The following is a 16938-nucleotide window of genomic DNA, read 5'->3' as shown; positions in this document are numbered from 1 at the left end:
AAAAGATATCTGTGCCCAGAATTTTAGGATCTGTTGCTGTCTTTGTGGAGCTCCTTTCCTCTTCAGGTCTTACTATCTCCACTTCTTTCATAAGATTCCCTGTACTCTGCCCAAAGTTTGGCTATGAGTCTCAACATCTGCCTTGAAACCCTGCAGGGTAGAGCCTTTCAGAGGCCCTCTGTGGTAGGCTCCTGTCCTGTTCCCTGTTTTCTTCCTCCTCCGATGTCTATCCTCTTTGCCTTTCTGAATGGGAATTGAGCATTTTAGACAGAGTCCTCCTTCTTGATTAGATTCCTTAGGTGTACAGATTTTAGTATGTTTACCTTATATTATATGTCTAGTATCCACTTATGATACCCTGTGTGTCTTTCTGCTTCTGGGATACCTCACTCAAGATGATCTTTTCCAGTTCCTACCATTTACTTGCAAATTTCATGATTTCCTTGTTTTTTGTTTGTTTGTTTGTTTGTTTTATCACTGAGTAATAGTCCATTGTGTACTACAATTTCTATATCCATTCCTCAATTGAGGGGCATCTGGGCTGTTTATTTTATTTACAAATAAAGCTGCTACAAACATGGTTAAACAAATGTCCTTATTGTATATTTGAGCACTTTGTACTCAGGAAAAATCCAAGAAGATGACATTTCAATTCTAGCAACTACTCCCTAAACACAAGGTTACTCAATTTTGTAAAAGAAACATTACTGTAGCCTAAACCACATATTGACCCTCACAAAGTGAGATTTCAATATCTCACTCTTGCCAATAAACAGGTCATCCAGACAAAAACTAAATATAGCAATGATGGAGCTGACTGACATTATAAGACAATGGATTTAACAGTTATTTATAGAACATTTCTCCCAAATACAAAGAAATATACATACCTTTTCTCAGGACCTCATGCAACTTTCTTCAAAACTGACCACATATATAGACAGAGAGCAAGTCTCAAAAGATACAAGAAAATTTAAATAACAGACTACATCCTCTCTGACTGCACATATTAAAGCTGGATATCAACAACAGAAATCTTAGAAACTCATGGAAGCTGTTCATTTCTCTACTGCATAAAAATTCAATCAAGAGAGAAATAAGGAAAAACATTAAAGACTTTCTAGAATTAAATGAAAATAAATACCCAGTATACACAAATTTAGGTGACACAATGGTGTTTCTAAAGGCAAGTTCACAGCTCTAAGAGCCTACATTAAAAAAAAATGGAGAAGCTAGGTGTGGTAGCATCTTTAATCCCAACACTCATGAAGGCAGAGGCAGTAGATCTCTGTGAGTTCAAGGCCAGCCTGATCTACAAATTGAGTCCAGGACAGCCAGGGATATATACAGAGAAACCCTGTCTCAAACAAAACAAAACAAAACAAAACAAAACAAAACAAACAAACAAGGAGACATCTCATACTCATAACTTACCAGAATTGCTTGAAATCTCTAGTACAAGGAGAAATCATAACCAAAAGGATTATACGATAAGAAATAATCCTTGAATTTTAGTTATTCTAGAGCTATTGTAATGAAAACACTATGATACTATGTTATATTAATTAAATAAAGTGTTGTTGGACTATATACCTATCTTTAGCAAGGCAGTATTATCTAACCTGCTATCACAAACGATAAAACACAGACACCTGTTAGATTTTATATTTATGGTTCTGAGCCTAGCTTTTAATGGTTGAGCCATCTCTCCAGGCCAAAAAGAAAATAATCTGTTTGATTTTATAATTGCCTTATTTACCTTGGACCAGGCCAATATTCCTACCTACGCTGTCTGAATCACCTCACATCCATCTCCCAGCCCCCATCTAATGCCATCTTCCTTAACCATCCTATCTTCCATCCATAATCTAATAAATACTTGCTTTTATTCTTCATCTGGGGCTTTTCACACCAATACTGGAGTCCTTCCTCCTGGTGCCCATGTGGTTTCTTCTCCAGGCTAACCCATCGTGGCATCCTCCTTCTTCCTCTCTTTCTGTCCAGTCATTCTTCCTTTCTCAAAAGCCTAGGAACATTAGCCATGCCTACCCTATTCTGCCCTGACCCACGAATAGGCTATTAATGAACCAATCAGGCATATTGTTTTAGGCAGGTTTACACAAACAAGGATGGGTGTACCTGGCAGGCAGTAATGAAATCTTGAGGACCAGTAATTAGCATTAGCCCAGCCTCCAACACTACAGGCACAAAACAAATTGACAAATGTAACAGAACTGAAAATACAGATGTAAGCACACACTTCTACAGCCATCTGGTTTATGACAAAAGGGCCAACAATGTGCATTGAAAAATATACCATCTTCAATTCTATATGCTGGACAAACTGGATAGCTTTAAGTAGAACATTGAAATTAGATCCTATCTCATCCTCCACAAAACTCAACTCCAAATGGACCAAGGACCTCAACACAATCCTTATATCCTGACTCTGATAGAGAAGAATATAGGAACAGTAATAGGCCTTCTGAACAGAAGCCATTCAGTGTAGGCATTAAGACTAACAACAGACAAATGGGACTTTTTGAAATTATATATATGTGGCAAAGGATACCATCATTCTAGAGAAGAGGGGGTTACAGTTAAGAGATTGCCTTGAGTCTCAGAACATACTTTGAAAGTTGGACTTTTACACAATGTTAATACTTTTATATGGACTATTTATTTTTGAAGTTGGACTAAACACATTTTTACATTGTAATATGGCTATAAGCTTATTGGGACCAAAAATGGAATGTGGCGGTTTGAGTAAGAACTGGCCTCACAGGCTCCTGAATTTGAATGCTCAGTCCCTGGGGGGGGGGGGGGCAGGCCTGTGGCCTTGTGGCAGTAGATGTAGACTTGTAGGAAGCATGTCACTGGGGGTGGGCTTTGGGGTTTCTGAAGTTTGAGCCAGGCCCAATGGTTCTCTGTCTCAGCTGTCTGCCAGTCCAGATGTAGAATTCTCAGAACTTTTCCAGTTCCATGTTTGCCTACATGCTTTCTGGCATGACAATAATGGACTAAACCTCTGATACAGTAAGTCCACCCCAGTTAAATGCTTATAAGAGTTGTGGTCATGGTGTCTATTCATAGTAATAGAACACTGACTTAGACTTTAGAGTAGAAGCTTCTTAAAATATGTACATACAAATATATAAATGGGATTTAAATGGAGTTACTTTTTAATGAGGGATTAATGCTTCTCTCAGACACCATAGCTATTAAATAAAAAAGCTAGTGCTAAGTATGGGTTGCTGCGTTTTCAGTTATTGGCTGGTGGGATTTCATAGAGTCCTTTGGACCCCAATATCACAGGCTATTGCTGCTGTTCTTAATTACCACCCAGAACCTGATAGGAAGACCCTGATTCTGAAGATACCACATACTTAGGTCATAGGCCATGAAGAAATCAAGCTGGTATTAATCGAGAAGCCTTAGTGTTATTGGCTTTTCTTCATAGTGCCAGAAGGTTCTAGGTATCATACTGGTAAGAAATGTTATCAACAGCTTGACCTAGATATGGACCCTATGAGTTTCAATAATGACTGTCCTGGCAAGATATTAAACATTGATACAATAGTGGCGTGAATGTTCTGTTAGTAACCAAACTATTATTTCTTTTTTCTTTTTATTGCTTCTTTGTGAATGTCATCTCATGCACCCCAATCCCATTCATCTCCCCATTCCTTCATATCCACCCTCTGTTCTCACAACCTCTTACAACCTTTGTTTCCAGAAGAAAACAAACTAACAAACAAATCTTACTGTAGAAGCTGTAATGTGTCACACTGAGTCAGGTAGTATATCTTTTTGCCAAACTGTTCTTGCAAATATTTGTCGCGGTGAGTCATTCATCTGATTTGAGGCCTATGGATTCTGACACACTAGCAGTCCTGGATCCTCACTGGGACTCATCTTTGATACCATGTTGTTGCTTTGTGTTGTGGAGCTCTTGTGGCTTTGGTTCTAGAAAACCAGCCCATTCCAAGTTCATCAGTTTATACATGTAGTAGATGCTTTGTTGGACCTACTCTATGTCCTGGATCTGGGTCTGGGTGTTAGCTGAGTTGGTCAGCCTGAAAGCTCTCCTGTACCCATGCCACCTGTGTCAACTCCAATACTGCCCAGGTGAACGGCAGGATCAACTTACCTAAGTGCTGCAGTTGGCAAGGAGCAAGCCCAGCTCTCCCTCACTCATTCCCTCGGAGACTGCTATCCTGTGTGCATGCCACCAGGGATATTTGTACTGTGCTGCCCAGGTGAGTTGCAGGGTCTGCCCTCGCTAGTGCTTCAGATGGTAAGGGGCGGGACCAGCTTATCTGCTCTCATGCCCTTGAGGCCAGATCACCCACTTATCACAGGTAAGGCTGGGGACATCTCTCCCATGCTTATGCCACTACTGCAGGGCAGATGAGGGGTATTCTTTGTTCCCTTAAACTCTCTCTAATGAAATACTTCTTTCTAAAATTTATTCTATGTAGTCCAAGAATTTCATTTTTAAAAGTTTTGATACAAGAGTCCAAAAATTACAGACCTGGAATGGCTTTGATAGCTATTGAATTTACTGGAACAGAAACTCTCTGAGAAAGACTCCCTCCTTCCCAAAGACATTCCAGTATTCCCACATCATAACATTCTCATGGTTTAGTCTACTAGTGCACATACGTATACATGCATTTGTCTGTGTGTGTTTATGTCTGTGTGACACACACACACACACACACACACACATACATACATACATACACAAACATACATATGCATACATGTACATGCCAAAATTGGAGAGGAGCAAATAATGCAGTGAAATGTCAGTTGGTGAATGTATAAAAGGTTTGCCTTTTTACCACTTTTCTGTAGATTTTAGTTTAGTTTAGTTTTATTATTTAAAGAAAAAAATTTATGAACAGATGAAAAGTCTCATTTGTTCATCCCATTGATTATGGGGTATATCTTATTATCAGAAGTCCTGGGGGTGTTTTTGTTTGTTTGTTGTTGTTTTGAGACATGTAACCAAGCTGGCCTGGATTCATTGTATGCCCTAGTGACCTCAAACTTGCAATCCCTATGTTCTGTGTTCTAGGCCTTAGCCTTGTAAAATCTGGGATTATATGCATTCACCACTACTTGGGCTATGTTAGGAAGTCTTAAGACTAATACATTTTCTTTCCCCAATGAATAGGGTTTTGGACAGTAAGCTCGTTTTCTGTAGGAGCTAATACTACAGCTTGGTTGAAGTCTTATGTCTCCAGAGAGGCTCAGGACATGAGATCCAGATTCAGGATATTACTAATTTGCAGTTTGCTCTTATGCTGCCTGCTGTCTTTGAGGTTGATGGGCTAGATGAGCTGCATGGATTGCTCTGTAGCACTGGCCCTTGTTTACTAGTACTGAGAAGGCACTTGTTCTTCTACATTTGAGTCTCCATTTTTGCCCTTAGGGGGCTGTTTAAAAACATATATAATGTGTATAGGTATATGCATGTCTGTGTACCAGGTGCACAGTGCCTGAGGAGGCCAAAAGAGGGTGTTGAATGCCCTGGATTTGGAGTTATAGATTGGTGTGACATGAGATTGGAGCAACAATGGATCCATCTCTCCAAACCCAAGAGGACCACTTTTCTCCAGAGTCTTTTGAAGAACCCAAGCTTGAACCAGGCCATTTATTTCCAGTTCCATGTGCTGCCAGGGTATAGTTTCTTCTGGGCTGACTTTCATGACATTAAAATCCTGCTTTATAAGGAATACTCGGGGTGGAAGAAATTGTCTTCTCCAGGGAAAAGAGCCCCTCCCATCACCATTGGTTAAGCCTGAAAGCATACACACAAGTAACATTATACAAGTAGCTGGCTAATTGTTTTTATATATTTAGGAACATGTGTGTGTGTGTGTGTGTGCGTGTGTATGTGTGTAAAAACTAAAGTAAAAGAGTTTGAGAAAGAGCAAGGAAATGTACATGGGAAGGATTGGAGGGAGAAAAGAGAGGGGAGAAATGATGTATATTATAGTTTAAAAATATTACAGAAGTAGCTCCAGTTGGTATTTTCTCATGGGGTAGCTGGTTAACATGCTATGCTTACAGCTACATCCTCATTTCTGGGGATCCAGGCGTGTTCTTTGTCTTCACACCCAGTTCTGGGTTAATAGAATGTTTGCTGCACATATCCAGTTTCCTAATGTTTGTTGTGGGAGGAATTTTCAAGTTCTGCTTTGTTATCAAAACTAGAAGTTCCTTAATCTCTTATTTGTGACTTAAGTAAAAACCCTGTATTTTGTAAACTGTCCAAAAAGACTGTCCAGGATATATGCACTATGTTTTTAGTTTTGTTTTCAAGTTCCTATACTGAGACAAAATAAATCACATTTTTTTTTTTGGAGAAATAAACTTTTAAACTGATATTGAATGTAAGCACAATCAGATTAGCAAAAATAATTTCAATGAAATTTTTGCTACAATTTCAAATGGAACAGTGATACTTAAGTAAACTTTTCTATTGAACTCTACAAATGAAATAGTTTCTGCATTTTGGCCTCTAGAACAGCTGTGCAGCTCAGCACTGCTAATGCAAGGAGACCACGTAACAGGTGCCTGCTTCCTGCAGTGGCTGTTAAGTGACTTACCTCAGATTTCTATCTATGACATTTAAAGGCATCTTTTTGTTTTTTCATTTATTTCTTGCTTCCTGCCTAGCCCTTCTTAGCCAGCATTTATTATTCTCAGTGGGAAACTGACACTGGCAAATTCTTGGAGGGTTTCATCCTTGACTACCCTGGGAGTTTCAGAACCCCCAGATCCACCCTGTGGCTGGAGCCACTTTGGAGGCTCTGACTCAGGAACCCCTGCAGATGGCTGAGTCCAAGTCATCTTCTTGTGGGTATGTGAATGCTCCCCATCAGTCCATTGATGTCTGTTTTCTTAATCTATCTTTACTATGCCAATATTCTCTTCTGTGTGTCCCCATGCCAGTGTGAAAACTCCAGAAGTCACTTTGCAGTGGCACAGAAAGGGTGATTTCAAGAAGATCAGGGACTGTTCCCTTCACTCTCGTTACCATAGCCCAGGGAGGGGCAGTGTTCAGCTCTGAGAGTGCCAGGAAATTATAAGAAGACCCATGAACTCCATCCTGTCAGGCAGTTAAGTCCTGTCTCCATGAGTCAGTTACCTTAGTGCCTCTAACAACTAAGGGTGATTTCAGTAGGTCAACCTGTCTCTGAGGTGAAGGAGGATGCTCTTAGGGAGTCTGAAATCCAGGAACTTTGGGAAAAGATCCCTTCAACAGTTTCCCCTGTGTCCTTGGAATGTCATAACTTTTCAAGGCTTCAGCATACTAAGAAGCCCCTAAGTACATGTCCTCAGACCACCCTTAGGAAAGAAATATGCAAACTCACTTGAGAACCCAGGCAGCCAGGTGTAAGTGTCTGCAGCAAAGCCCTAAGTTCCTCTTTAGAAGAGCAAAATGGAAGCTACCCTTTCTTCAGGAGAAGGAAGCACAGAAGGTTGTGTGTCAGCCTGGACAGCTAGTCAAATTGCCTAGGCTTTCCAGGTCAGGCTACACTTTTGTCCCTTTCAGAACAGCTAGTACATGGTGTCCCCTCAGACAGAACATGGACAGAATTTGTGGTCGTATCATCCACTGAAGAGATCTTGGTCCTGCTCTATGGCAGAGTCATTTAACCTTGGTGTCTTTCTGCAGGGAAGGAAAGTTCTTGACAGTTCTTGCTCAAGGGAATTTCTTCAAATTCTTGCTCTTGCATCTAGCAATAAGACCAATGAACCCAGAACTTGAAAAATTTGGGGCTAGAGGCAAAAACAGCACTTTTCTCCTTTATCACTGGAAATGTAGTGCTCTCTTCTGTGCTAGAAACAGTAAACATCCCTTCCCCTCTTCCTGACTTTGCTGTCTGTACTTAAGGGAGTCCTGCCTGGTAACCCAGGAAGATAGTTGATAATACTCACAGGATTCTAGGTGAAGGTCTTTCTATATCTTGACTTTTGCTTCCTGTTTGTTGACAGTTGACTTTACTATCTTTAGACTGCTCTCCCGGGGTAGCAGTTGAGTTCTGCTTCCTGCTGCATGCCACCTGCAGGGGAAGCCTGTGGGCAGTTTCTGCATTAATCCTGTTCTCTCTTACCTTAAATACAGGAGCCTGCTTAGGGTGGAACATAGATCAGGGTATACTTACACCGCTTTTGCAGAGAAATACCGAGGTAAAGAAAGAAACAAGGGCATTAGTATGGATACCACCACACTCCCTGATAACTCCACCTCCTCGTCCTGGTAACACACTAATCTTCTCCTCTTAGGATTTGAAATACTATGTGAAAAGAACAGGAAAGCATCCTCCACAAAATTTATAATACTGGATGAAAGAAAGGCTGGGCTTTGTTGAGGACCATTAAAGGAAGGCTATTTCCTCTCAATAAAGCCTGGCTACTTTTCATAGATTTATTTTACCTTTATTAAATGCTTTTATCTGCACTGTTACATGATTTCTTTATAACCAAAAGATTGATACATGAATTGTCTTGTGGCTCAGGAAGGAGACATGACACTTAGACAATTAGACGTGACACCTTCTATTGAACCTTCTGCAAATCTAATTAACTGTTTAGGACTTCAGTGATGGTGGTAAGGTTGGAATTTTGCAGGCCTTGAGGTTAGTTACAATTTATATTGGGCACCTTAAATAGTCATTCCTTGCCCATATCTCTATCATACCTAATATCCTGTGAGTAGCAGATAAAACCCTTTGGGATGTATAAACATAAGAAAACATGCAACTTCCACCAACCAAATTGCTAAGGATGCAATCAGATAGCATCTCAGGTCTACAGTAGAGATTTCTTCCCTTTGTGTAATGATCTATCTAAAGTTGCCATCAACATTTTTTACAAGTGCATTGATTTATGACTTTGCTTTTTCTGTTACATAAAAATTTTATTAAACTGCAGTTTATTAGAATATGGAATTCAAGATAACCTGAATATGTGTTCCAGAGCCATGGCCACTCTTATCTGACGAGAGAATAAACTATTATTTTCTTTGGGGTGAGAGTTGTGTTTGAAAGATTATAAATTATAGACATACCACTGTCTCCCTTTTCAAAAAGTTAATCCAAAGAAACCTGTCAATCACCTGGAAAGGGGCATTCCTCAAAAATTTGTAATTTCAAGAAATATGATACACCTAAAATCATGCGTATAGAAAAATGGGCTATCATTTTAGTGGGATATAGATCATTGTAGACAGTATCTTTAGTGACTCTGTGTAGCTCATTTTCTAAACGCACTATTTTTATTTATGTCATAGGCTATAGCTACTTTTATTCCAGTACTACACTGATGTTCCATTTTCAGTTTAAATCACATAAAATTTTTAGTTGATCTTATTGATTTTTATTGTAATTAACATCCACAGAACTTGTCAGCTTTCAATGAAACAAGCCAAATGATAAGCCCCTAACACTCACTAAAGGCTGGTCTACACTGAGCCTGATTTCCGAGTGCTTTATCATCTTACTATAATTTAAAGTCTTTACCAAAGTCTGCCCACTATGTGTTCTAATTCTTCAGGTAAGGAATTCTTCAGGTAAGGTCATGAGAACTTTAAAGCTCCCCTTAGAGTTGGGCAGCTGACTCAGGGTCAAAAATCAGACATTTGAGGCCCAAAGTTTCCTCATCATTATAGTTGTATCTGTAACATTATTACAGATTTGAGCAGCAATACATTTTATGCTGACTATATAAAATTTAATATTCTTCATTTATTGGGCAAAGCAAAATTAGTTTAGTTAAAATAGTTATCTAAATGAACTATACTTCAAAATTCTACATGTTAAACTAATAATCTTAGGAAACTACCAAGTTACATTTAAATATTTAAAAAAGTTAAATATCTTACAAGAGTATTTGTCTAAAACATCAAGACTCTGAATGTGTGTGTTTGATCTCAAACTGACTCCAAGATTCTATTTGTCCTAAGAGAAGAAGAAACAGTGCACTTTCTTTTTATTGTCCATTTCTGCAAACTATTCTTGATGTTCTGTACACCGTCAATATTGATGAACACTTGAACATTTTATTATTCTAAAATGTAATTAAAGACATGCCTTAATTGTAAGTTCTACTTTCTATGTGCAAATGCCTTATAACTTCTCACTGATCTTACCAAGAGGAAGTTGAGTGAATTTTGAGGGAAAATAAAAACCAGGAAGCCTAGACTGCCTAGACTGGACACACTTGAAAAGAACAAGCAGCTAGTGAGGTACGTGAAGTAGAGAGAATGGGAATTATTCAGATTGTTCAAAATTATAGGGCAATTCAATTTTAGTCAAATACTATAGGCATGCTATCTTATTAACAACTTCCCATCCAAATGACCTTTGTGTATGTATGTTTGTAGTGATGAAAATGTGCCTTTTCTGTGCTAGTCATGTCATGAGCATTGATATCATGAGGAGAAGCTTCTACTCCAGTACAAAGACATGGTAAAAATCCGTAAGACTGTAGCAGGTGATATGCTGTGGGAAGAAAATAGGAAGAGTTAGTGAGTAATGGGAATGCTGTGATTGATGGCCCCTATCAGTGAACTAGGGGAGGGGCATGGGGGAAAAGAGGAAGGAAGGGTGGGATTGGGAGGAGATGAGGGAGGGGCCACAGCCAGGATACAAATTGAATAAATTGTAACAAATGATAATAATAAAAAAGAAAAAAACAACCAAATAAATAAATAAATTAATTAAAAAAAAGAAAAAAAGAAACTCTTTAGAACTTGAGAAGCCATAATGGTGAAAGCTGTGGCAAAGGGTATGCAGGCAGAAGGAGCTATAGATTCTAAACCTCAGGCTTAACCTGAGGTTGGATCCACAGGAACCCTGAACCTCTTGAACCATAACACATTTGTGACAAAGGATACACTTAGAAAGTAAAGTTAGAGAAACTCTGAAATAATTTAGGTTTTGTTCTAAATCAAAAAGTTTTCATGGAAAGCTTCAGATTCTCTGCCTAAAATCAGGGCTTTTCTTTCTACTGAACAGAGAACATATGGAGTACTGCTAAAGAATCAGTTACAGTGGACAGAAATGCAATGGTGAGGTCAGTTTAGAAGATCTTTTGTACTCAAATAATTGCTTAGTAGTATGTCCTCAACCCCTGAGCAATGTTCTGGAGATATTTGCTTCATAGATATGCTCTAATATTAATGTTTTGGCAAGTACTATGGGAATATGTGCAATGACTAATATTGTTTTACATTATTATAGATCTGCATTGTCCATGAGCAAGAGTAAATCTCAGATCATATTTGCCTTGCCTGTTGACTTCTTTTCAGTGCAAACACCTGTTGGGATGGATAGGCTTACTTCTTGGCCACCTGCAGGGATTACTTGCTTCTCTCACCATGGGAAATGTTTCCAAAGTAAGCTAGTCTCAGTTGTTTGGGGACCAATAAGATTTCTTTACTTGTGGAGATAAGCTGTATCGTGTGCAATCACAGGAGGATTAAGGACTTGTTTACCAGCTCATACAGAGGTAGAAAAGGACCCGAGCTAGGTGTAACCTCCCAAGTAAAAAGAGAAAAATGCAGTTATGTGAAATGAACTTCTCAGAAAGCATCATGACTATTATTGTGGGTAAGAGGTATAATGAAACAAACAAACAAACAAACAAACAAACAATAAAAATTAGCCTAGGGGCAAGAGTAAATATTTTGTGGTAGTAGTCCAATACCTAAAAGAGTTTATACTCTCTCTTAATAAAATTTTCGATGAAGACTGAAGGTTCTGACATGAGAGGGTAAGTTTTACTTGTAATTTCTTTGTGCATATTATCTGTGAGAATTGGGATTGAGTATTACAAAGCAGGTCTGAGAGAAAAGCACCATAGAATCTAGAGTTGTGAACAGGATGAAGTTATCTCAAGGAGGCTACCTGGGCAAACACACTTTGATCCAGGAATCCAGAGCTGGATGAGAACCAATTGGCTCTGGCCAGTTGGACACTCAACAATTGAAACATAGGCTTTTCTTAGTAGCTCTACAGATAGGACTCCAAAACAAGCTATAATTTCTACAGAACAAGCAGAAAAATGGGCACTGAGTCCGGTGAGGGTGGGGGAATAGGGAGAGTTTTGGGGAGGTGTTTTACTCTCAGGTTTCACCCTCACCTGGCATGTTGAGCAGGAAACAACTGATAAACTGAGACATGACTATTAAGTCCAAATAAGACAATGATGATGTGCACAGCATATTTTATGTGAAAGAGGTTTATTAGATGGAGATGGAGAGAGAGAAGAGAGCAAGACATGATAAGGGAAAAAGAAGGGGGTGCCTTGACAGAGAAAGGGAAGAGGGCAAGAGCTAAGAGCTGAGAGAGCCAAGAGAGGCCAAGAGGAAGAAAAAAATGGCGATTGGTCCCTTTAAGGCACAACATAACCATGCCTGCCAGGTGTGGTTACCTGGCCAGTGACCCATGATGACATCATCAGTTTCTAGGCAACCCAGAAACAGGCTGCCAAAATACTAACAATGACACTTTTGCCCAAGATCACCAGGAAGCTCTGGTTGAGGTGCAGTCTTAGCAAGACTACAAAATGTTCTCCTTGGGGTTATGTTCAGATCCTAACACCTTGTACTCAGAAAATCACTGTTTGGAAACACGGTCCTTACAAGATTATTATACACATGTTCCTTGGTTGATGCATCAGTCTCTGCAGTCACCCTTGGACCCAGCTTTTTGTGGCTTTTTTGGTCTCCTTGTGGCGCTCCTGTCCCCTCCGGGTCCTTCTATATCCCCCTTCTTCCATAAGACTCCGTATGCTCGGCACACAGTTTGGCTGTGAGTCTCTGCGTCTGCTTCATTCCCCTGCTGAGTGGAGTCTTTTAGAGGACATCTGTGGTAGGCTTCCATCCTGTTCCCTCTCTTCTACAGCTTCAGGTGTCTATCCTGTTTTTCCTTCTGAATGAGAATTAAGCATCCTCCCTAGGGTTCTCCTTGTTGTTTAGCTTCTTTAGGCCTGTAGATTTTAGTATGTTTATCCTATATTATGTGGATATCTACTTACAAGTAAGTATATACCATGCATGTTTTTCTGCTTCTGGGTTACTTCACTCAGGATAATATTTTCTACCATGCATAGAGAGGACATAAACCTCCAGCTCAGATGTAGCCCATAAATAGCTCAGTCTTCATGTGGGTTCCCTAGTAAAGGGAGAAGAGACAATCTCTGACATGTGCTCTGTTGCCTACTCCTTGATCACTTCTCCTTGGTGAGGTGACCTAGCCAGCCCACAAAGGAAGATGATCCAGACAGTCTTGACGGGACCTGATAGGTGAGGGTCAGACAGTAAGGGAGGAGGACTTCCACTATTAGTGGACTAGGGAAGAAGGATAGGGGAGGAAGAGGGAGGGAGAGTGGGACCAGGAAAAGATGAGAGAGGGGGCTACAACCAGGATACAAAGTGAACAAGTTGTAAATAATAATAATAATAATAATAATAATAATAATAATAATAATAATAAAAAAAAAATAGATTATTATATTAAAGCAATGTCTTTAGAGAAGCGGTCTTCAACCTTCCTAATGCTGTGACACTTTAACATAGTTCCTCATGTTGTGATGACTCCAGCCATAAATTTATTCTTGTTGACATCTCCTAAGTGTAATTGTGCTAGTGCTGTGACTCCTAATGTAAATATATGTATTTTCTGGTGGTCTTTTGGGGGTTGTGACCCACAGGTTAAGAACTGGTGAGTTAGAGTTCTAGTACAATGTGACAAGTAGACATTGAGAGGGCACCTACTAGCTTTGGGCACACCTCAATCTTGGACTGCTAGTCTTTAGGATGATAGGACAAAAATCCCTATTGTTTAAGCTACACAAACTTGGTTTTTATTCTATCACTCCTAAGAGACTGATACAAGCCTGTTCATGCCATAATATGCAGCTAGTAGTCAGTGGGGAATGGCTGGTACAATCTGCATTATGGGGTGGGCACGTGTGGATGTGGAAGAAGATGCGGCAGAGGTGCCTGTCTGACGTGATGTGCTGTAATGTAAGAATGTCAGTGGCTCATCTTACCAAAAACAATCTACAGTCAACAAAATCGAAAGCACTCAATGCAGTTCCCAACACACTTCTTTAAAGATCTTAAAAAATTTTTTTTCAACTTCATATGGAAAAACAAAAAACCCATTTTAGCTAACCCAATCCTGTACAATAAAAGAAGCTCTGGAGGTGTCACCACCCCTGATGTCAAGCTGTACTACAGAGCAATAGTAATAAAAGCCATATGGCATTGGCAAGGAAACAGAGAGGTTGACAAATGGAATTGAATTGAAGACTCAGAAATAAACCCACACACACCTATGGACACTAGATTTTTGACAAAGAAGCCAAAACCATATAATAAAAAAAAAAATTAAAAATAAATAAATAAATAATAAATGGTGCATCTTCAATGAATAGTGCTGACCTAACTGGATGTCTACATGTAGAAGAATGCAAATACATTTGTATTTATCACTCTGCACAAAACCTTAGTCTAGATGGAGCAGAGACTTCTACATAAAATAAAACCTGTTACACTAAGTCTAATAGAAGAGAAAGTGGGGAAAAGCCTTGAACTATGACACAGGAGACAACTTCCTAACCAGAACAATAACAGCTCAGGCACTAAGATCAGCAATCAATAAATAGGACCTCTTAAAACTGAAAAGTTTCTGTAAGGCCAAAGAAACTGTAAATAGGACAAAAGAGCAGCCAACAGAATGGGAAAAGTTCTTCACCAACCCTACATCCAACAGAAGGCTAATATCCAAAATATATAAAGAACTCAAGAAATTAGACACCAAGAGACCAAATAACCCAATTAAAAATGGGATACAGAGCCAAAGAATTCTCAACAGAGGAGTCTCTAATGACTGAGAAACACTTAAATGTTCATCCTTAATCATCAGGAAAATACAAATCAAAATGACTATGAGATTCCATCTTACACCATCAGGATTGCTATGATTAAGAACTTAAGCAACAGCTCATGCTGGAGAGGTTGTAGGGAAAGGGGAATACTTCTCCATTGCTGGAGGGAATACAAACTTGTACAACCACTGTGGAAATCAATCTGGTGCTTTCTTAGATACCAGGAGATATCAGAGTGTACATTTGGCAAAAAACAAAGTTAATTCTCCTAGCAACAGCCTCCAGGAAGTATCACAGAATAAATACTTCATAGAAAATAGAGACAATCTCCCTGGCAATAATCAATGAGAATCGGTTGGGAATCGGGTGGGAACAGTCTCTTCAATGTTTCAGATATAGTTTAGAAAAATAGCCATTGTGATAATATGCTTTACCCATTGTGATTATATGCCTTAGCAATTGTGCTTATGTGCCTCAGAGAAGCTCACCTTGTCCCTCTTTTACCTAATCCTGTAACGTCAAGGCATGTGCCCCAGCCCCGTTTGCTGTCATGGAAACGCCCTGCTCACAGACTTTCCTTTTAAAAACCCTGCTCACTCAGAGCTTGAGATCCCACTTCTCTACTGTTGCATCAGTGGGACTTGGGTCCTGAGTTCAATCACTCTTGTAATAAAGCTCTCTTGCTCTTGCATCAAGTCATCTCCTGGTGGTCTCTGAGGGTCCTGTGGACCTGGCATTACAAAGGAACTGCTAACCAAAGACTGGCCTTACTTGAGACTCATCCCAATCCCTGGTGCTATTAATGTTACTCTGCTATGTCTTTAAACAGGAACCTCTAAGTGGCTTCACCCATCAGCTGATGGAAATAGTTGTAGAGAGCCACAGCCAAACATTAGACAAAACTCAGGAGTCCTGTGGAAGAGTTGGGAAACAACTGAGGGCGCTAAAGTAGTCAAGCACTCCACAAGAGGACCTACAGAGTAAACTAACATGGACTTATGGGGGTTCACAGAGACTGAACCACCACCCAAGAGCAGGCATAGACTGGTCCTAGACCTCCTGCACATATATAGCAGATGTACAGCTTGGTTTTCAGGTGGGTCCCCAACAAATGAACTGGAGGACTCTCTCTGACTTTCAAACCTCCCTTTGGATCTGGGCCTGAGAAGTATCTGAACTGGTAGCAAAGTAATCTACGTATCTGTACTTTAAGTGGGTTCTTTGGTTTTTATTTTTGAAACAAGGAATCACTGTGTACTTACTTCTGCCTAGATGGAAACTTTAAATCTTACTGTATAAGCCTCTCTATTTCTGGATTTCAAGGCATCTCTCACATACACACTCATACACATACACACACACACATTGTTGAATATCACAAATATGTGCAATAAAATATAAGCATATTTATGCCCATTTTCTCTGTCCAAATTGCCACTAATCATGCCAACACAGACCCATGGAAATTCCTGTCCTTTATGTTGCTGTGTCTGTTTTCATATGCAGGCAGCATTGCAGTCACATGTATCTGCATTCTGGTAGTTATACATAAATGAAGAGTGGGCCAGAAGAAACTGAGCACTGAAAGCTGCACACGAGAGATGGACAGAATAGCTGGCCCTTTATGCTTCCTGTTAGATGGGAAGTAAAATGCATGGTTCAGGCGTGATGCTTGGGCCTCTAGTTGACATTCATCAGCTTCCAGGTTTCAATTGTCCTTTTCCATCCCTTTTGATTAATTTTGGTAGAAAGTCTATTTTATTAGCTATTAGAATGGCTACTCCATTTTTTGCGGGTACAGTGTGTTCATTCAACTGAGAAGAATTAATTTTTTGCTTCATGTTTATTGTATCTCGGTAACTAGACAAACCACTTTAAACTGATTGGCTGAGATATAGGTAGGGGAACTCTTGAGAGGGGGATTCCAGTTTTCTGAGAGTAAGGGGCATATCAGAATGTTGCAGTCTTAAGTCTTTCTTTTCTTTTTTTTAAAATTGTTTATTATTAGTTACATTTTATTAA

This window comes from Psammomys obesus, unplaced genomic scaffold, assembly GCF_907164565.1.
Source record: "Psammomys obesus unplaced genomic scaffold, mPsaObe1.curated_primary_1811, whole genome shotgun sequence".
Taxonomy (NCBI): Eukaryota; Metazoa; Chordata; class Mammalia; order Rodentia; family Muridae; genus Psammomys; species Psammomys obesus.
This window is presented reverse-complemented; position numbering follows the sequence as displayed.